At 46.8% G+C, this 21,226-nt stretch overlaps 1 protein-coding gene across 1 annotated transcript in view; it reads right to left on the bottom strand.

Annotated features, from left to right (window-relative positions):
- Nucleotides 1–19,496, bottom strand: part of SV2B (synaptic vesicle glycoprotein 2B) — a 69,843-nt gene extending 50,347 nt beyond the window's left edge. The window contains exon 1 of the mRNA XM_027898342.1: nt 19,326–19,496. The gene's annotated coding sequence lies outside the window, so the exon portion shown is untranslated. The remainder of the gene's footprint in view (nt 1–19,325) is intronic.
- Nucleotides 19,497–21,226: the final 1,730 nt, after the last annotated feature.

Raw genomic sequence — 21,226 nt, 5'->3', positions numbered from 1 at the left:
GACAAAGGTAAAACCTGCTGGTGCCTGCAAAATCTTTCTGGTTACCCAGGAATAAGCAGCCAGAGCGCTGAAGCCCACAGTGCCAGGCCTGCAGGAGCAGTCACTGCAAGCCAGGCAGAAGGGGGAAGAGATGACCAGTGCCCCTCTTGCTTGCATGAGATCCCTGGAGGAAGTGATGATGAGAGTGGAATATGGACCCCTGATTAGCATATCAGTTTTGGACATTTTGTATAGAAAGTTCTTTCTCTGCAACAGAATTTTCATAAGGTTCTGTGTGACTGCTGTTTCTGCCTCTATTTCCCTTTTTGGGAATGGGATTGAGTGCTTTCTACTTTCCAGATGTGCTGTGAGATACCTAGGAACAGGGGTAGACAATGTGGTATTGCAGCTGGATAAGGAGAGCCAAAATGCTGTTGCTTAGGAAAACTGGTGTGTTTGTGCTGTGGAGGAGGTTGGTTTTCAAGACTGTAGAGTTGGTGCTTTGCCTGAACACTAAATTAACTCATCAGCTTTCTGCAGTGAGGCACAGATATGAGGAATCCAGGTAATGAGTATGGAACGAGGACAGCTTCAAGTCTCTACAGTTCCCAAACCACAGAAAATCACAAACCGATCTAGTGATGGGCACAAAGCTGAGAGCTAAAGGCATTGACGTGCCTGTTATGTTTTAAGCTCAATGCTGGAAGAGGGCCAAGCACCACCTGCCTCTATTCCACAGTAAATGGGTTTGCTGCTGTGATTGGCATGAGATGGGTTTAAAACTAGTCTGTGAAAAGGATCTTTTATTCACAAATTAAACATGTTTCTCTATTCCCTGTAGAGGAGCAGAGGGTCAGGCATGCCTTGGATAGTGGCAGCTTCCATTGTTACTAATTAGACATGACCAGGGTTGGATCCTGCCGAGATCTCCATCCCCTGGGATGCTGGTGCACACCCATGACCCTTAGTGGAGGCACTCGTGGGCCACCTGCCACATCTGTCTGGGTGTGACACATGGATATTCACTGTCCACTGCTTTCCATGGCCACATGCTGCTGTGCAAGGCTGCTCAGCACCACACAGGATCCGGGTAAAGCATCTTTTCCACAGGACTACAGAGCAATAAAAAGGCCAAACCCACACTACACCTCCCAACTAACCCGAGCCAGGTACAACATCCTCCAGGTGAGGTATTTGGTCGATCATGGGAGGGGAGTTTGTGCTTAGTAAGACCTTATCTCATAAAAGTTTGTGTCTAAAAGCTGTGTCCCTCCTCTGTGGAGTGCAGGTGACAGCTTTACCCACTTCCTAACTGTCACCTGCCCAGCTGTCCTCATCTATATTCTCCTTCCAAGGCTGGTGGAGATCCAGGCTCTGCAGGAGGTCTGTGTTCAACACCAGCTGCACGGTGACTGAATTTTAGGTACCAGAGTTTGATGCCTAATTGAGAAGATTGCACAGATTTCCTGTTTGCAGGCAATGTACCTTGGAATTTTACTCTGAGATCAGCAGGACTTTCTCTGGGAAATAACTCCCCCTAATTGATTAGAAATTACTGTCATCACCTGTTGGAAACTGAGAAAATGTCTCTCCCTGTGAGATCCCAATCTGCTGCTGTGTCTGACTGTTGCAAATTCTGGGGGAACTCCACTGTGGTCTTACTTGGGTGGCCAGCAAAGATTTGCCACCCAGTACAGTGGATTGTAAACAGGAGAGCTTTGTGAAGCCAAACTCATCCCTGGTATTTGCCTGATATAAACCCAAGGCTGCCTCAGTGTTGTTCCTACAGCCCAACAGCCACTTCTGCCCTGCTTACTCAGGGTACCCACTTCTCCCTGACAGCCAGTCCGAGCCAACACAGCCCCCAGTACAGGCAGGGATTTTCTGCCTGACTTTTCTATTTCTCCCATCTCTGGTGCTTTGCAGAAGGGAAGCATTGCCTGTGGTCTCTGCAGCAAGGGGTTCCCCTGCAGCATGACATCATGCAGAGAGCTCCCTTGGCTCGTGGACAGGGCTGATTTCTTCTGGTAGAGTAACCCTGGCTGCCAAGTAAAGGCAAAACTGCTGATCCTTCTGTACAGCACCCTCAGCACCTGCTCCCAGCCACAGATCATCTCCTTCTCAGACTCGTTTCAACACTAACCTGACAAATCGCCTGCTGTGCTGCCACAGATTGCTGAGGCACTGCTGATTTTCTCTGCTCAAAGGTGGCAAAGCTTTCCAGCTTTCCTGCCCTCCCTGGATCCTTTCTAGCTCAGTCAGTCTGTGTGATTTATTTTTTTAACACATTTGGTACACTTTTTAGGAACTTACTCGAGACATTGGCTCACGCTGCTGGTCTATTTGTCCCCAAGCTCTGGGATGCTGATGAGCGGTGTCTGTACTTCAAAGGATGCTAAAAATCACCCATGCTTTACTTGCTGTAGGAGACTGTGTGAAAAGAGATGGAGAATCCCAATCAGCCCCTGAGCTGATCAGCTCTGAGAAGGGTAAGATCAGAGCATATTTAATTAGGTTCCTAATTACGGTGGTTATTAGCTGTCACAAAATCACCTGCATTTGGATCCCAGAGCAATGTGAGCTGGAGATTTTAGAGATATGCATTTGACTAGACAAATATGATTGTTCCTTTGGCTTGATCCCAACTGCAAGAAAAGCGAGCTGCGCTGTCAGGGACTGAAGATTTAACTCTGATGTGTCATTTATTCTTTCCGCAATAAAAGTAATATAAAGAAATATAAAGAAATTACGTTGGCACAATTGTGTTCAAATACCATCAAGTTGAAAGTATTTCAATTCTAAAGTAAAATAAAAAAAAAATAAAAAAGGGGATCACCATTGGAAAGCCCACATAACGCTTGAAGAAAAACCACCTTACCACTATTTTCTGCATCAATTCTAAAAATACAGCCCTGCTGAGAGGAACAGACATTGTTTCTTCCACGTGATTCTGACTAAGAGCCCAGCAAATGAGGAATTTACTAGAAACCAGGGGAATAACTCTGAAGGTTAAAAAAATCAATCTTAAGTGTTTTCTGCTCTTTGCTTGTCTGTTTGTTTCATCAGACAGATAGAGCAGGGAGAAAGAGTAAAAAAATAGACTGGTTTTCTATGAAAAAAAAAAGAGATGCAAATAAACTTTTTCTTCACATAAGTAATATTTTTTTCTGGAAATTTTGGCAGGTTTTCTCTGAGGATTCAGAATTCTGCAGTGGGTTCAATCATTTTGAGAGAAAATGAACAAAAGAAAACACTTGCTTCTCAAACATTTCTAATTTGTCCAGAACAGATTTCTTTTCTTTTGAGAATAAAATGTTGGGATGAACATTCTTTGACCAGAGGGAAGAAACACGTTCTCCTAAGAGGGATAGCGAGCTTCTCTTTTCCAATAATCCATTGGTTTCATTGGATAGTTTAAAGCTGGACCCAGCTGTGCTGGGTCATTGCAGCAGATGTGAAAGCCTGAAGTTCAAACTGATACTGAAGTTTAGGCAGAGCTTCCTGACATCAGCATTTCTGGGGCTGTGGGATAGGATCTCAAGGGGAAAGACAGAAACCTCACCAGTGGGGGTTGCTGAAAATCAAACACAAACTGATGGCAGTAACCTGCGTGAACCCGTGCTGACTGCACAGCTGAGCCAGCAGATGTAAGAGACCTTGCTTTAACTCTTCTATTAAATAATTTATTATCAATTAATTAATTAAAGATGGCAAAGACACCAGAGCTGGTCAGGAGAGGGTTGGTGCTGTTATTGACTTCCAACTTGCACAGGGTGTGAGAAGCAGCTTGTTCTCTACATCAGCCCAGGTTGGTTGAGCATCAGTTGGAACTTGACTCCTGGCAGGCTCTAAAAGAGCATCCAAATGCCATCCAGCATTAAGGGCATAGGGTCAAGGCTGCCAGGGGATGTAAATCCAGGGAACTTCATCTGTTTGTGTGCTTCTCTTGAGTCACTTTGCTTTTGCAGAGGAGCAGCCCTTCACTGCAGGCAGAGCAGAGTGCTGCAAGCCTCGGGGAGTGTTGAAACTCATGAAATATAGATGGGAACTAGGCAGGCTCCTCAAGCAGGGTAAATACATGCACGGTAATTGACTCCATCTTCAAGCAAGAAATGCTTTGCATAAGGATGCTGAACAGGTTTGTTCAGTAAAGTTTGATCTGCACACTTGACTCAAAAATCACTGAGAAAAAAGAAAGAAAAACTCCCCTCTGTGCTAGGTAACTGAGTAGTAACTACAAGCAACTCCATTTTCAACCTTTCTCCCTTTTTACTCCACCTATTTTCCATCACTCACTCAGAATATGTTATCTCCAATGTTCTATTGAAAGAGCATCCGATGAAAACAAACGCAGCACAGACACAATATCCTGATCCAAGCCGTGTACAGTCTCCATAACGCCCCCAAAGAAAACATCTGTCTACCTTGAACCATCAGGAAATAGAGTTGCTGATGCACAGATCGTGGCATGGCGACAAGCCAATGGCTAAGTGGTTACCATTGTAATGAACATTTGTTAACCGCTCTTTTCCAGCTGCAAGGGCAGGAATTCTCACCGGGATGCTCTGAGTTTCTGCAATCCTGAATGGTTGCTCCCTGTGAAATTACTAAAGGTGTTGTGAGTCCTGCTGTCCCTTTTTTTATCATCTGGATTCTGAGAGATCTCTGCCTTTATGTGCTTTAGCCATGCATGGCTGCCCAGAACAAGCCTTTGCTTCTGCAACCACAGTATATAAATTATTTCTAGACACCTCTCAGGAGCCTCTCATGCTTAATTGGATCCCCCACACTTGGAGCAAGCAAGATTCCCCTTCCTAGTGGGAAGATGAAACCAGAATGACCACTCCTGGCAGGAACAAGGCAGTCCAGACATGAGCAAACAAGGCCAGATGGATGCAAAATGATGCCGTGTTGGGAGACTCTGCGCTGACATCTCACATAGATTGAACCTCATCATGGAATCTCACAAGGGAAACAGTCAAAGCGTCTCCTGCTCAAACGCTCATTTTGAAACAGATCCTGAAAATTATTTTTGCTAACAACAGGGATGAAATTCACCCCAAACCCACTCAAATCCAAGCTGCATTTGAGGACAAATTAGTAATGCCTAGTATCCTGTATCTGCCCGCTAATTAACTCAGCAGCCGCTGCCAGAGTTAATCAGGGAAGCAGCTCCATTATCCCCGGTACCCCCACAGGGCAGGGATCCACCAGCTGCCACCTCCCACCTGCTGTAAAGGCAGGGCAAGGAGCTGCTTGTTTGGCTGCCGTTGAAAGGCCCCTGAAGCTCCCACCAGCTTCCCAGCAGGGAGATGGATGTCTGTGGGTGGATGGCCCCAAGCCCTGCACCACCGCTCCTGCAGCCAGAGAGCCTTTCCATCCAGGAGGGATCCCTGCACGGTGAATCCCTCCCACGCACTTTACACTGACAGAAAGGAGGAATTAAAGGAAAAAGCTGAACAAGTGCTAGACTTATTAACCAGAAGAAGACAAAGGTTGTCTCTTATAATTCATCCTCTGACAGGGTCCTGAGCCCCCACCCCACATCCCTCAGGCTGCTGCCTTCCCAAAGCATCAAAAGGGGAAAATCCTCTCATTCAGCTAGTCCTTGGCCAGGAAGATGCACAGGAGATCAAGACCCCTGGGAAGGGATTGTTCTGACCTGACCTGTTTGCCTGGGGAGATAAATTGCAACTTTGGGGGTTGTCAAACCCGGCATTATTTCCAACTTGAGGGAAAACCTGCGTAGCACAGATATATCAGGCTGCGTTTCTTCCTTACTTGCCGTACATTTCTGCTGAGCCACAGGGGCTCAGATGTTGTAAGCCTGCCAAAATCACAGTATTATTTCATAGCATGTATGAGGGGAAACCCCCCCACACACAATGGTTAATTAAATGATTACAATCAGGCCCTGCATTTTTCAGTACACTTCTGGGAGATGGAAATTCTGGATTTTTTTTAATCAAATTGCTTATCTAAATCTAGTAGGAATTTGATTTTTAAATACCAAAGGAGATATTTTTCTTTTGGAAATCTTCCAGACAGAATATTTCCCAGGGCAAAAACTTTTTTATAACAATTAGAAAAAATAACTGAAACTGAACAGTTAGACTAGATGGTCTGAAAGAATGAAAAATATGCCAAAATTATATTAAATTACTATCACCATGAATGCACATCGTATTCTCATAACATCACTCTGGATTTTTAATTTGATTTCAAATATGTTATGGATCACAACCTCAGAGCTGTAAATTAATCCAGATTTGCTCAGCTGAGAATCCATCCATTAGCCCTACTGTGACTGTGTTCTTCTAATCAAGTGCAATTAACAATTGTCATGAAACTCCATTAAAAAACCGCTTAGAAACTGATCAATGACTACCATAAGCTGAGCTGATTTATGTAATTTTTGGAATCAAGTTTCAATTAGGTCTAAAGAATAACGAAAATGTAAACTGCAAATTCTGCTGCAGGCTTATCATCTTATTCTGAGAAAAAAAAAAGATAAATATCATCCCTTTTTCCTTACCATTTAAAAAAAAAATGAGCTGCTAAATTTCCAGTTTGGTTTAGCAAATACTGTCCAGTTCACTCAGGTTTTGCTTGTACGTTTAGTCACAGCTGTTTCTACAGACTTCCATCGGATGCTATCATCAAACTCAAGGAATATTTATTAAAATTATTGTAAATATGACAATTTATAGATAAGAACAACTAGAAACCAGTTTCAGTGATGATTATCTGTTAAAACCTATGCAGTTCAATGCAAGGACTCCTTGCAGGAAGGATGAAAATCCTGTCTCTCCTTCCTCTCTCTGAACCCCTGCACGACCCAGAGGGACCAGCAGCTCTTTATCCAGCCTGTCCTGTTCTCCCAGGCTGGATGGCCTCTCTGCCTTCTGTATGGCCAGGTGCTTTCAGGATAGATTATCCAGCATCTCTGAAGATTACAGCAGCATTTCAATCCAGTTAGTATCTTTTCTCTGTTTATATTTATACAAGACAAGAAACATTTTCCCGAAGTTTTCCCTTGGTCACAGGACAGACTTGCACATCTGTTTTCGACACTCAGACAATGATAGGAGCTTTCTTTTCCAGCTCAAATGTGTTTTCTTGACGGCTGAAAAAGACCAAATGTCTCAGGCCAAGCCCTGCTGCTGTGCCCACTGTGCCCTTCCCTGCGGTCACAGCCCGCAGAGATCTCCTGCATCCTCACTGAGGCTGCATGCAGGAAAGAAGCAACTTTGTATAAACCCATGAAAGCACACATGGCTGTTACCGGCGATTTTGGGACCTCCATGGGTGAATCCAGTACCCAGATTATCCGAAAGATCAGAAGGGGTGACTGGAAATCTTTAGTACCCACCACCTGCAACAACCTCTGAATGCCACAGTGATTCTGATAACTCAGCCTGACCTCCATCTGCAATACCCCCCTCCCTGAGCTCTCCCACACGGCTCCGAGGAGGAGTAACCCAAACCCACGTCCCGAGGGTGCCTTTATGTTAAAATCCACAAAGCTATTTTTGGTCTGTTTATGATCAGACGTATTTAAACAGAGACTAATTGCACCAGCACAAACTTGTCCTCACATAACTTCATTTTCATCCAGACAGAAGCTTTTCAAGCAACAGCAACCAAACCCTTTCAATATTTAATCAGCTGCATGGCCTGGAACAGCAGGGACCAGCAGCAGCTGCCTGGCGCAGAGCAGGTGAGGGGGGGTGAGAGCTCCCACCCTCACCAAGCCTCTCTCCATCCTGAGAACTTGCCTCCTATACAAATTTGCTGTGGAGAAAGCCAAGCAGGAGCCCCCGTTTCAGCCTGCTGCTTTAGCTCCAGCAGCTTTCAAACAGCATGGCTTTGAAGCACCTTATTTTTCATTCCTGTCTTCCAAATTCTCAGCTGCTTTCCAGGTGTAAATCTTACTTTTCCTTCTAATGGCTGGGAAATTGCTGTGCTCAGTGCCCTGTAACTGTGAGTCAGCAGGACTCGAGCTCTCTCCCACTTCTTTCTGGTTTTAAAACAGGCAGGGTGTAAGCCTTGGGTACAGACAAGGCTTTGCAGAACTTGCAGGGTGTGTATGGGGGGAAAGTTAGGCTTTTCCTAATCTTTCCTCATCCCCTTCATGCCTGTCCTGTGTGTGTCAGGGGGATTACAGGAGCTGAAAGGACATCAGTCTTCTGTGGGCTGGCTCTGCAGCATTCAGAGCAGACTCTGTTGGTGGCCACCATGCCTAAGGAGAGTTGTTTGAAAATAAAGGCCTAAGAAGGAGTACCCAGTGACTCGCTTTAGTCAGTGGTCATGCCTGGCTTTTCAAAAACATGTCAAAACACCAATGCCTTCTGGTCAGAAATGGTTCATGAGTGTTCCCTGCCAGAGCCCCCCAGCCCTGCAACCTCCCCAGTCCCCAGCAGCCCAGCAAGGCTCTGGCTTCTCCCTCCCCTGCTGCTGAGCACCCTGGGCTGGAGGTGTCTGTGCTGCCCAGCACCCCTGGGCACCAATCCAGGCATGGCCACAGCACAGGCAGCATCTCTGATGGTTTGCAGTGTCTGAGCTGCTAAGAACAAAGAATCCTCTCTTGCTAGAATTATAAAATAGATACTAATAAACAACCCTAAACACCCTTATCTAAAAGAAGAAAAAAAAAAACCGAAAGCATATTCAATTAGTGATAAATAATAAATACAAGATTAATTAAAATTATGCTGCTCTGAATTCCCATCTTCTGGCTCTGAGAATGCAAAAGGCATTCCCCATCTTCCCAAGGGTGGCCTGACATCGGAGCATCACCACAGTCCCCAGAGGGCCAGTGAATGCCAGGATTCCTCATGCATGTGCTGGCCCCACTGGTGAGCCTTGGCTCACCAGGGAGGCTCAGCCTCCACCAAGACCGGCAATTTTGGGTCTGTATCACAAGTGAAAAGGCTCCTGAGCTCCTCCTGAATGTGAGGAAGTCTGACTTTTTCAACAGCAGCTACACATCCAGAGAAGAAACCACTGGGATTTCTCAATCTGGGTCTGTGTATAAATCATTTAACACCTCATTTACACATGCTCATAATTAATGCACACTAGATGCCTGAAATGAGACAGTCCTAATAAAACAGCTCAGTGAATTTGGGCAGCAAGTGCATGTGATGTAGGGGTGCAGAAGGACAAATGTACTACCCCCCCGCACTCCCCCCAAGAAATGGCTGATCTCACTGGTGCCCACTCTCAGCTTCAGTGGAAGCTGATGAAAGGAATTTGGGTCAGATTTCCTCCTTTGAAGCAGGCTGAAAGCATTTCAGAACCAGTTGCCACTCGTAAAAAGCCCACACCTCCTGTGGCCCCAAGCAGCCATGAGTCCAAATCACTCCCTCCTTCTGCTCCCTCCCACCTATCAGGGTAGAGAGACCCTTGGACTTTGTGTACAGAGCAGAATGATCACTTTCTGTGTTTACTACATTATGAGGAGCCAAGTCCCAGAGCAATTTCACTTCTTTTACTGGATTTACAGCTCTGAGACTAATATCAGGATCCAGCCACTCAGGATAATTTGCAAATCTAAAAGAACTTCTATCCATGAGTGTCCAGTGCAACAGATATTCTGTGCCAAGTACAGCTGGAGAAGAACTTTGCATACATCCATTCTGGTCTCCCGATCCCTCAATCATCCTCATGGAGGCATCCAATTCAATCTGCCTTTAACCTCATACTCTGGCTGTGCTAATCCCCCCAGGAGATGTCACCAGGCATGATGGAGGCTGGTAGGACTGCAACATAAATGAGATTCCTCAAGGAAGTTACCACCACTTCCTCTATGGGGATTTCCTCTGAGTGCCAAGGCAGAGACTGTCCTGACATCAGGACAGTCCTGCATGTCTGAGAACGGCATGGATATGAGTTCAGGAGGTCAGGAACCTGTAAGCAGTTAATTGGAGCAGTTAATTAGAGCAGTTAATCTGCAACAGTTTGACCACCTGTCATAAAGGGCAAGAGAAATGTCCCATGGAGGAGTGTCAAGGTTTTCCCTGCTGCCTGGAGGGATGTGGTGGGAGCAATCCCTGAGACAGGTTGTGACCACTTGTGTCCTGACAGAGGACCTATCCTCAATTTACCACTGCAGTACCAGAGCTCAGTCCTTTAGAGTAGGATGGGTGTAAAGCATATCACATCCAGGAGTAGATTGGCTCCCATTGTACTTTCTCCATGGTCAAAAATCTTCTGCAGGGATTCTACTCACCTTCTCACATTTTACAGAACATGCCACAGGGATTATACTCATGCCAGGACTGGGAAAGTGTGTGTTTCAATAGTGCTCAGAGGACAACACTCTTCTCACTCACTGTGAGCCTGGGAGGATGGGGGGCCAAGGAGGCACCCACTGTGCTGGCAGCATGGAAGGAACCAACGCTTGAACAAATCCATCCATCACCCAGTCAGGAGCAGATGAATTCCAGCTTCCTGCAAACTCATCTTCCACAGGGGCTGCTGTGAATCACAGCAAAACACCGAGTTTAACTGGAAACACTGAATCACTGAGAACCAGCTGCCACACAGTCCTGCAGCATCTCCTGTAGGAGCCTGCCCAGCATCAGGCTTGCTGCAGTCCCCACACAAAGAGATATCCTGGAACTGTACCAGGCTTCTCTTAATCAGTTCTGATGCTGCCTGGGTCTTGGACTGGAAGAGATAGCCAACAGCCCTACTGGCTGTCTCCATGTCACTCACAGCTTTGTAGATCTCTATCACATCCCTCTATATCTGCAGTCATTTCTTCAGGTTTGTCACACCAAGGTGAGCAGAAAGTATCTCTGAAGACCTGTAGTCCCTCCATTTTAATGAAGCAGATTAGAATACCTTAAAATACACATTTCAGCCACCTCCAAGCAAAAAAAACCTTTTATTTCTCCTACCTCCCTGGCATTAGGGCAGTCAAGAGCGTAACCAGGTGAGCTATGCCACCTTAGTTATGGGAGAGTCTATGACGTCCAATTGTAAAGATTCCCTGGGATAGTACTAGAAGACCAAAAAAATTTGATGAAATTGTCATCGAAGTGGCCTGAGCTTCCCAGCTCCCTTGACCTGGCTTAGTTCTCTTTCATAGGAGGTTCTTCCCTCAGTGTTAACACAGCTCCTCTTTCAAATTCAACACAGCCAAGGGAATCTTCTAGGCCACCCTGATCCCCTCTTCCCTCTACCCCCAACACCAGTGTGTCTCCTCTGACATAAACGTGATCACTAAGTCGTGACTGCACGGGAAGAACAAACAGGCTGAGCAGATGGGTTGTGCGGGAGGAAGCCCTCATTTAAAACGCAAATAGCTGGTGGTAATTTAGCAGATGTGGCAAGAAAAATCTGGAGAGACAAGCATGAGGTGACTGGATTCCAATTCCAATCAAATAATGTGGAAGTCTCTCTGGCAAGGAAAGGTTTCATCTTCCATCTCCTTAATCACCTTGCCCTGAAGAGATGATGACACTGATGCCAAGTGCCATCACAGGAATGATCTGGAGTATTCTTCACACAGGATCCCATATGACTCCCTGGCCTCACCAAATGGATTTTTTTCATAAGGGAAATCCACCCTTTATAAACCAAATGTCCATGAGAAAAGGCTAAAGTTAAGTGTCATAACATTCATTAATTCTGTAACACATTCAATTCTGTTTCTACCGAGACACAAAGGCTTAAGGATCTGTCCTTCACTTCCCCAACATCGAATCAGGATCTCTCAGGAAATAACTTTGGGACATTATAAAAGCCTCTACATCCAGCATATTGTAATATTCATTTGGCCGTAGAATTTCATCTTGGCAGAAGTACCAAAATTATCACAGATGGATATGATGATTTTCTCTTTATAAATATTACAGAGTCATTAATTAAATGTGGGAAATTGACCTTTCCAGGCAGCACTGCAACAGGGATCAGGAAAGCAGAGTCACCACTGGCCAACATCCCAGACTGAATGTGGGAGAAAAGTCAAGTGCACAAACACCAAATTGACAGCAAATACCCTGGCTTCAACATTACTGCAAGTTTTAGAAGATAATCTAACAAGAAAAACAATTCGTAGAAATTTCTGGCACTCAGGAATAATATTCCAGGAAACAGGGAATGAAGGATTTTCAGCCTTTTGAAAAAAAACATGGTGTTTTGGTTAAACGACACAAAAGCTGTCCTAAGAGGATTTTCTCACAGATACAATCATCAACCCCCCCAAGATAACAAACTGGGCAACTCCTGAACTCTCTCCTTGCACAGTGCTGGGATTCAGTCACGCAAAGCCCCTTCCACTTCCCTCTTCACCCACTGTTTGCCAGACACAGATTTGGCACAGAAGACTGTCACCCTGAAACACATGTGAAACAAAACCCCAAGCCAAAACTTGCTGCTCAAGAGAGAAGAATCTTTATATTTAATATAACTCGTGCTTGAAACTTCAAGGTTTCTTTAGAATAAGCACAAAACCCAGAGTGCCCCACTCTCAGTGTCACAGTATCTAAACATCAAAGGGTATGAAATGTGTGAGTTTTTAGCAAGTGGAGGTTTCTGTATGAATATATCGTGCAAGGAATATTTTATAAACAAGTTATATCAACAATGTTCTCCAGGAGTAGTTTTTAACTCTGCCTGTCATAAAGAAATCCAGAAAAAAAAATTGTTTTGGTACCCCCAAACTGTATTTTGTGTCAGTTTTTGGGTGAAACACAGGTCCGTCAAGAAGGTCACGGGTTTGTACTTGTCATAAAAACTGCCAAGGCTTCACCGCTGTATTTTTCCTTTGTTTGGTTTTTTGTTGTTGTTGTTGGGGTTTTTTGTTTGTGGGGTTTTGTGGTTTTTTGTTTGTTTGTGGGTTTTTTGTTTTGTTTTTGTTTTGTTTTATTTTTGTTTGGGTTTTTGGAGGTTTTTTTTGTTATGTACAGACCTTTGCAGATTCAATACAGCCAGATTGCAAAGGCTGCTCTTAGGTTTATTATTCCCTGATCCTCTTTAAACAAGGGCCCTAAATTCCTCCCTAGTGTAAGAGCTCTGCTGTCACTCGACTAAGAAGCAGGACGCCCATTTTGTGAGTCCTGTGGGATATACTGACTGACAAAACCTCTCATTTCTAGTAAGCCAGTAAGGCAGGACACCAGATAGCTCATGGTCCCAGCAGAGTGTAGTCCAGTGAGACCCTCTTCCTCCCAAATATCTTTATTTGCACCTCTCTATATAGCAGCTACTGGCAGAGGGGGACTGGTCTCAGTGAAAAATTCACTTAGATTTTATGATGGAGACAGCCTATCAGCTAGAAAGGTTGAGAGGTTTTAGGGGCAGGAATTTATTAGTGACTGCCCATAACTCCTGCAGTAACAAGTGCAGGGCAGAAAAAGCAGCACTCAGGTAGCAGCTCACCTAGGACTGCCCCATGGAAAGCATCAGACCAAGCTGGAAATCCAGTAGGAAAAAATATACAGCAATGGAGCTGTGGAACTGCATGTGAGTGAGAGCTGGCCTGACTGCCCAGGCACACACATTGATCTGCTCAGTTCCCAGACTCAGTTCACTACCAGTAATTAAACTACTCTGATGAGCACTGACCCCTGGAAAAGCTTCAGTACAAACCAAATGAGCTTCACTGTTTTTTCTGTCTCTTTTTCTGCTCCCCTCCCTTTGCTTTTAACCCATTAAGCCATATTACTTTTGCAGCAGGACTGATTGTCCAGAAAGAGACCAGAGAGAAAAGCATCATCGCTTACCAGAACTAGGAAATATTTCAGCACAGCCATTCACCAGCCATCTCCCCTCTTTCTAGCCTGTGGAGCTGCTCCTGGAAGGGTCACCCCTCTCTGCTGGGATGTCACAAGCCGGAGATTAGAAGTAAATGCTCTGCAAGCCAAGCAGATCATCCCGCTGCGACCACATCCAGGTACTGAATCATGAGCAACGGAAAAGTCCATCAGCCGGCAGAAAACACAATCGCAGGCACACACCCCCAGCCGCAAAGCAATAGGAGTGGAGAGAGGCTGGAGGCAGCAGGGAGAGCAGATGGGAGGGGGGTGGCTTGGGGGAACCAGGCAGCGGGCGATGCTAACGTGACAGATGTGTTGACTTTAAGTTAAACAGGAAATTGAGGATGTTCGACGCAGGGAGGAAAGACATTAGCTCACGTTAAAGGCAAAGACTTTCCCCGGTCTTTCCCTTCTCTGCTTTCCCTCTTCCATTCAGGCTTTCTCTGGTGATTTCTTGCTCTACCCTCACAGGCAGAAATGAGCCAGGGTTGACACGGACTCTGCTTGAGTGTCTGGGCAAGGCAGGAGCTGCAGGGCCAGCCACAGAATTTCCCATCCTAGCAGTGAGCTGGGAGGCTGCTCATTTATTCCCTCCTCAAGCTCCCCTGACATTACTTAAATGGCATCCTCCAGACGATGTGAGTAAAAGAGGGAATGCTGAACAGCAGGGTGAGGCTTTCAATTTGTCCCAGTTCTGGGCAGGGGATGATAAAATAGGGTCAAAATCCTGACTTAGGGTATGTAGGATAAGCGGCAGAGAATAGAATAAATTGATTTAAATGCAGGGAAAATAAAGTGCCGTGGTGCACTTAACTTCCCCATGACTAAACCTGACTTTCCAGCAGTGCAGAAAAAGGGTGAATCTGGGGAATGGCAGCTGTACTATGAGGGTCCACAGGCTTAGTATCCAGGGGAATGTAACTCCAGGACAAGGTGGCAAGATGTCCAGGCAGCAACAGAAGGCAAAGGAAATTGGGGAAATCAAACCCTTGCACTGATTTCTTAGTTACAGCCTAGAAAACTGAGTGAAGACAAACCATCCTAGTTTTGAGCTAGATCTCGGCTTTTAGAGATTAATGGAGGAAAAGAGTGGCTCCACCACAAGTCCACAGATAGAAAATCAGAAGTGCCAGTCTCCCACAAAAGGACTCTGTTCCTGCTTCACAGGCAGGTCCCCTTCCCTGTTTTTTCCACCGCCTTTGGCACCAGAGAAAAAGCCCCCTTGGCATCCCTGCAGAAGTGTGTGTCAACTTCAGCCCAGCCTGCACAGCTGAGCCTTTCTCACTAATCTCCCCACCAAAGCTTTGTGCCAAGACCCACACCCAGGGGTGACAAGAATTTTTCTTCTATGGCATTTGCAGGCCCCCTGGGTGAGATTAGTGACAGGACTCCTTTAATTTTTTTCCAGCAGTTGTGCATTAGGTAAAGGGCAGAAATCTGTTACGGGCACTCGCCCCATAACTGAGTGAAATATTCAGGTTTTGGTGCAATCCAGTCTGCCTCCCTCCCTGCATCCCATTCCTCCCCACCCCCTCACTGTCCCTGAGCTGTGTTGTTGGCCTCCCTTCAACATTTTAATGGAGTATTGACAGTGATCCATTCGCACTCCAAATAGATGAACCTGACTTGCATCCCCAGAACCGCATTTGCAGAGCCAGCCCAAGCAGGTGGGTTTGGAGCATCTCCTCAGATGTATCGGCTGCAGTTCCAAAAGCATCCCTTTTTCTGGTTCGAGGAACAGCTTGGAAAAGTCTGGCGAGGATATTACACTTTGGAAAACTGCTGCTTCTGGTCTCTTGTCCCTCCTCCTACCTGCTGCCAACTCCCTCGTCTCTGCAATTATTTATAAAGCTCTGTGTTCTTTCTTAATCAGGATGTTCCCTTTTGCCTTGCACGTCACTCCTGTGTCACTCTGCGTCTGGGCCTGTGGTGACCTCTTGGAGTGCTTGGCAAGGCTGGCAGCAGCCAAATGAGTCATCAACAACCTGCCTGCACCTACCTCCCTCTGGCCATTGCCCCCCTGGCTCCCACCGAGCCTGGTTGCAACTGGGGAGGCCTGGGGGAGTTTAAAGCTGTCTAATCCCCTGGATAATTCACGGAAAGAGGATTACCCATTCTGTGCAGAGCCCTTAACCTAAATATAGACCAGCCTTCCCCTTGCATTGCAGCTCCTGTGGCATGGAGACGTTTTCCCTGCACTGCTTTTCCATTCCATCTTAGGGGTTAACTCTGCTCTTGCTCAGAACTGGGACAACCTGGTTCTAACCTGTGGAGTTACAGTGCCATAAAACCAGGGTTAGTAAAGCAGAGGCAAGACTGTGCTCTTTGAACTCCATCAGGATCAATGCAGACTCATCCCCACAAGCACACTTTCTCCCTGATAAATGCCAAACTCCTTTGGGGGGGGGGGGTGTCAGGGAATATACTGTCTTACTGTGTATTTGGAAACCAGTGTCATGATCCTGAACTACAGAGCCTGACAGTAATGTATTGGGAGGACAGAAGGGAAGTGCTAAACTCAGATAATCCCACGGCAGGTTACAGCAGCACGCACGGGATTTGGGAATAGCAACCTGGCTCTGCTGCCCACCCTGGGGCTCTCCCAGCAGGACACCAGCAGCTGAGTTATTTCCACTGAGGGAGGGGACAGGTAATTACCAGAGAGCTGGTGAAGAGGGGAAGCAATAGTTAACATTAGGAACGTTTCCTTGCTTGCACTCCAAGACAGAGGGATAAAGTTGGGAGCTGCAGATGGTATTCCTGATGGATTCAGCAGCTTCCTGGGGGACCATGGGTCCATCTTCACCCTCCTCTCATTTTCCTTCTCCTCTCTGCCCCAGATGGTGAAGTGAGGTCTGACACAGCCACCACAGGCTTCCTTTTCCTACAGTGTCCTTTTTTTTGGCTGTTAAGTCCTTACGGGACTTTAGTCACCGTAACATTAAAGCATTCATTAGCACAGGAGTAATTCCATAATCTCCTCAGAAGAGAACAATTTCAGAGGTTCAGCTCATGATCTGGAAAATCAATTTGCTGGCTTGGCAATGCAGGAAAAGGATTTTCAAGGCTGGCTTTGGCTTCCCCAGCAGGACTGTTATCAGCTCTGGGACTTGGTGGCCAGGAAGGGGCCACCCACAACAGCTCTGGGGGGAGGAGGGAGGAACTGAGGGCTGTCATTTGGCTCAGGCAAAGAAGGGAGCTGGACTCATGCTGCACAAGTTACAGGATGAGCCTCAAACCCCAGACCTGCCTCACCAAGTTTTGCCCAAATGCGTGCTGTACGGGTGGGACAGCATCATCATGGATCATGGTGGATTTTCCAGCCTTTTTCGTCTCTCACACTGCATTTCACCAAAAGCAATGCTCCCAGCTCAGAGCAAGAAAGGGATGCATTTTCATCATTCTGCCTTTTCCCTGCAGGTACAGGCTGATCAATTCCTGTTTTGAAACCAAACTCCTGCACCCTCCGTACCAGCCCATGTGGCTCTTCTTCTCCTTGTGGGATTTTTCACACCTTTTTTGACTGTGCTGTCAGAAGCTGGGGCACACACCCTTTCTACAGACATGCAGTCAGATTTTCAGAAATCATCTGCAGGTGCAAGGCTGACTTTTGGGAAGCACCCAGCTGTGCACTTGCAGGTTCAGGGCTGCATCAGAACCTGAGTGGGCTCCCACCAGCAGCTCAGCTCCTTCAATCAGAAGTTGTCAGGTACCAGAGACTTTAATTTAAAGATGTTACAGAATATAAATGGGTTCAAATTGCTGCTTCACGGGACAGACCTCTCAGAAATGGACAAGCTGAAGTGAAATGCTGTCTCCTGTTTGCTGTTTTCTGTTTCTACCTTTGATGCTCCAGAAGGGTTCCCCCAGCACTCACATCATGCATTTGCAAAATTGGGTTAGGAAAACCTAAGGTATCATTGCAGATCTGATCTCCAGCTGAGTCCCCCTAATAATGGTAGACATGCCTTTCACAACAAAGCCACGAAGAGGGGAAATCCTGGGAGGTAATTAGGGTCTTATGGATCTCTTGAGACCCAGGGTCTCCCTGTAGGTGCTGCTACCTGTGGTAGCTCTCTTGCAGTGAAGGGAGATGTTCCCCTCCTCTTTCTGCTGGAGGATGGAAGAGAGCTTTTCCACTCTGAAGAACTAGAAAAAGCCTTGGATGCTGCCTCTGTTCCCACTCCTTTCTCCAGGTTATCCTGACCATGGACATCCCACTGCATGAAGTGTTTGGGTCCCATGTCATTCAAGGCAGAGGCACCAAGGTGTATTTCCAAATGTGCAGCAGAACATCTGGCTGGATGCCTGGGATGATCAGTGCAGCACTACTGTATATTCAATATCTGGCTAAGTAAGACAGAAAATTAACCCTTTTCCTCTCCCTTCCCCCAAATGATAACACCAGGGATACAGAGGAGACATGAAACAGCAATTTTCATGTCATGTCAGACACAAGATTTAGTCTCATCCTATCTGGAATTTCTACCCTGACTCCCAGTGGCTGGAGACCCCTTTAAGCTCTAGCATGTGCTTAGAAGTGCCTGACCTAAACACAGTGAGGGATCCCCCTCGGCTCACACAGAGCACTGCATGCTCCCCACCTACACATTATCATCAGCTGTTACTCTTTTTCCATTTTTTCCTGAGACGAGGTCATCCCTGACAAGTAATATCCTCGTGGAGCCAGTTCTTAGCAATTATTTTTAATGGAATCTTGGTGTTATGGATCATATTTCTGCAGTTTGACACATGTAATAAAATTTTTCCCTTGAACAACACTTGTCCTCTTCAAGAAAAATAGTCCCTGCAGAGATGTGTGCCTGGATGGGTTACAGGATGTGCAATGAGCATCCACACACATGCACGGGAACTTCTCGCCACAGAACCCGCATCCCGCGACAGCTCCCAAATCGCTGCTTACTCCCCGTGGCTTCATTTAACCCTTCCTAACAGAGGAGGTCGGAAAGAACTAACTGCAGTTTTTAGCTGTAGCTGCAATTAAGCTCTCCTGGAGGAGATGGTGAAGGGAGGACAATTACAGTGGGTGCGGTACCGGGGCCGGCGTGCGCGGGCACCGGCACACCCACACAGAGCCCTGGGGTGCCACCACCCACACAGTCCCACACAGCTCCATGCGGACACGACAGTCCCTGCCCCCAAGCAAACACCTTCTCCTTCTCCCTCCGAGTCCACCGCAAACTGAGCACACACTGGGAGCACTCTTAGAAATTGCTTCAGCCCAAGTTAAACTCAACAGCGCAGCAGCTCCTGGGTCCTGGCAGAGAGCGAGGGCAGCGTAACGGGGCTGGTTTAAATTACTCGCCCCCGACTGCTCCGACCCCTCCAGTCTCCTTATGCTAACGGGAGTCCCTGCAGTTCCCACCGATCCATCCCAACTCAGACACCGACTCTCCACCGCCCTTGAGCATCTTTGTTTTTAGTGGCACCTTTTGCTTTAGTTCCCTGCAGGGAGCTTTTCCCTGTCCCCCCCTCTCCCCCGAGCACCGAGCCCCCCACGGGCTGCCAGCTCTCACCCCTTTCTCCGCGAAGCAGAGGGGAGCGACGGGCTCTTACCTTGGGCACCCCAAGTTGTCGGCGGAGCGGCTGCCGGGGCGGCGCAGCGCGGCGAGCGGCGCAGCGCGGCTCTGCGCTGGCATCTCCCCTAGCAGTGATGCAGTCCTGCCAGGAGCCGCATGCCAATGATGCGGCCCAGGGGATCCCTGCCCAGGAACCCCAGCGCTGGGAGGGAGCCCGGGGCTGCGTGTCCTACCTATATCCACGCCGCCCCCGGCCCGGCTGCGGAGCGAAGGCGGAGGGAGCGTGCGGAGGCTGCCCAAGAGAAGGGGAGAGAGCGAGGAGCTGCACAGCAGGCAGGGAGAGAGGCGATGCTTGTGTAATTTCATCACGGTAATAAAATCCAACGCAGGGTCTAAATGTTGCAGCTCTCTAGCAGAGTTCTTCGTTACATGGGGGGATTTTTGTGTTTTGTTTTGTTTGGTTGGTTTTTTTTTTTCTAATTGCTGAAATGCAGGAACGTTTCTAGCTGTAAGCAGAAGGGAATCCCAGCATGACTGGGCATCCTTCCTCTCTCCACTTTATATATTGGACCATTGTTACATTTGAGACCCCTCTCCCCGGGATGGCTAAGGACAGGGTGTGTTTCAGGGATAATCCTGTTGTGGGAAAAGCCTGTTCTGTTTAAAATCCCCTTGTGTTTATAATTTGGGAGTCCTTTGCCAGAAGAGTAGCAGGAAATACCCTACTGTCCATGCAATTTCGTGCTTGTAAAAGACCATGTGGACAGAGCAGCATGGAACATGGAAATCCATCCACATAATTTTGTGTTATTAAAAGAGATAACCAGTAACATGAGGAGGTATCTTCCTGAAGAACAAAACATGCAGTTCCTAACCAACAAAGCCTTGTCAGTGCACATGGGGGGCATGTCTACACCCTGCAACGTCTCTCCATGCAGAGATGCCCAAATTAGTTCACATAATGAGAGCAATAAAGATTTTTCGCTGACGGATTTCCACTGTTGCGTCTCCTAAACTAAAACTGAGGAGAAGCATGGATCCACAGGCTTCTCAGAAGGGAATTGGGGATGGATTTACAAAGCAGCATGAATCCCTTGTACCTGAGGAAAGAAGTAGAACTGAAAGCCCAGACGACCATGCTGGTTCTGTCAGCAGGTGACCCCTACAAAGATACTTTCCCACTCAGTGCCTCAGTTTCCCCACCTGTAAGACAGCACTGGCACTACTGGCCCCTCCAGGCTGTATGAGCACTAGATGTTACTCCTCTGGCTGTTTCCAAGGTCCCTCCAGACTTTGGAATACTTTGATTTTCTTCCCTGTCCTGTATTTTACAACCTGCTCCCTCTCAGCTCACCTGATCTGAATCTCCAACTCAGGTGTGCTTGTGTTTGTAATTATTGACAATATTCCAAATTGGGCCTGTAAATTCTCTCTTTTGTCCAATGGCTTACTGATGCAGTTCCTGTGACTGCACTGGTGGCATCATTTCCATATAGAAAATGCAGTAGGTGATTAATTCAGTTTTTTTTTTTTTTAACACCCACTCATTTAAAAATTGGAACTTAAATCTAAAGTTCAGCTTTATTCTCCCTCGCACAATACATTAGCTAAATTGCATTTTGTGTTTGGTACAGTGCACTGATTGCTTTGATGTGGGAGCACTCAGAAGTCAAATTACTACCAGCACTCCTGTATGCTACGGGCCAAGTATCAGGGCCTTGGCAAAGCTAAAAAGAGCCAGTCTATCACCGTGGCACTGAGCACTTCTTGCTTGCCTGTCACCATTCCTCTGAGTCCTCCAGCTCATTAATACTTCACATTCTTCTAATCACGGGAGCTCTGTTTGCAGGTTTCAGATCTGTGCGTGGGTCACGCTCAGGAATCACATCACTGTTCATGCTGTGCTCCCCTGGAGATGGCTTGGGGCACTCCTGGAGA

This window comes from Empidonax traillii, unplaced genomic scaffold (genome assembly GCF_003031625.1).
Source record: "Empidonax traillii isolate 1590-97213 ecotype Southwest subspecies unplaced genomic scaffold, ASM303162v1 scaffold592:size536848, whole genome shotgun sequence".
Classification (NCBI taxonomy): Eukaryota; Metazoa; Chordata; class Aves; order Passeriformes; family Tyrannidae; genus Empidonax; species Empidonax traillii.
This window is presented reverse-complemented; position numbering and strand designations above follow the sequence as displayed.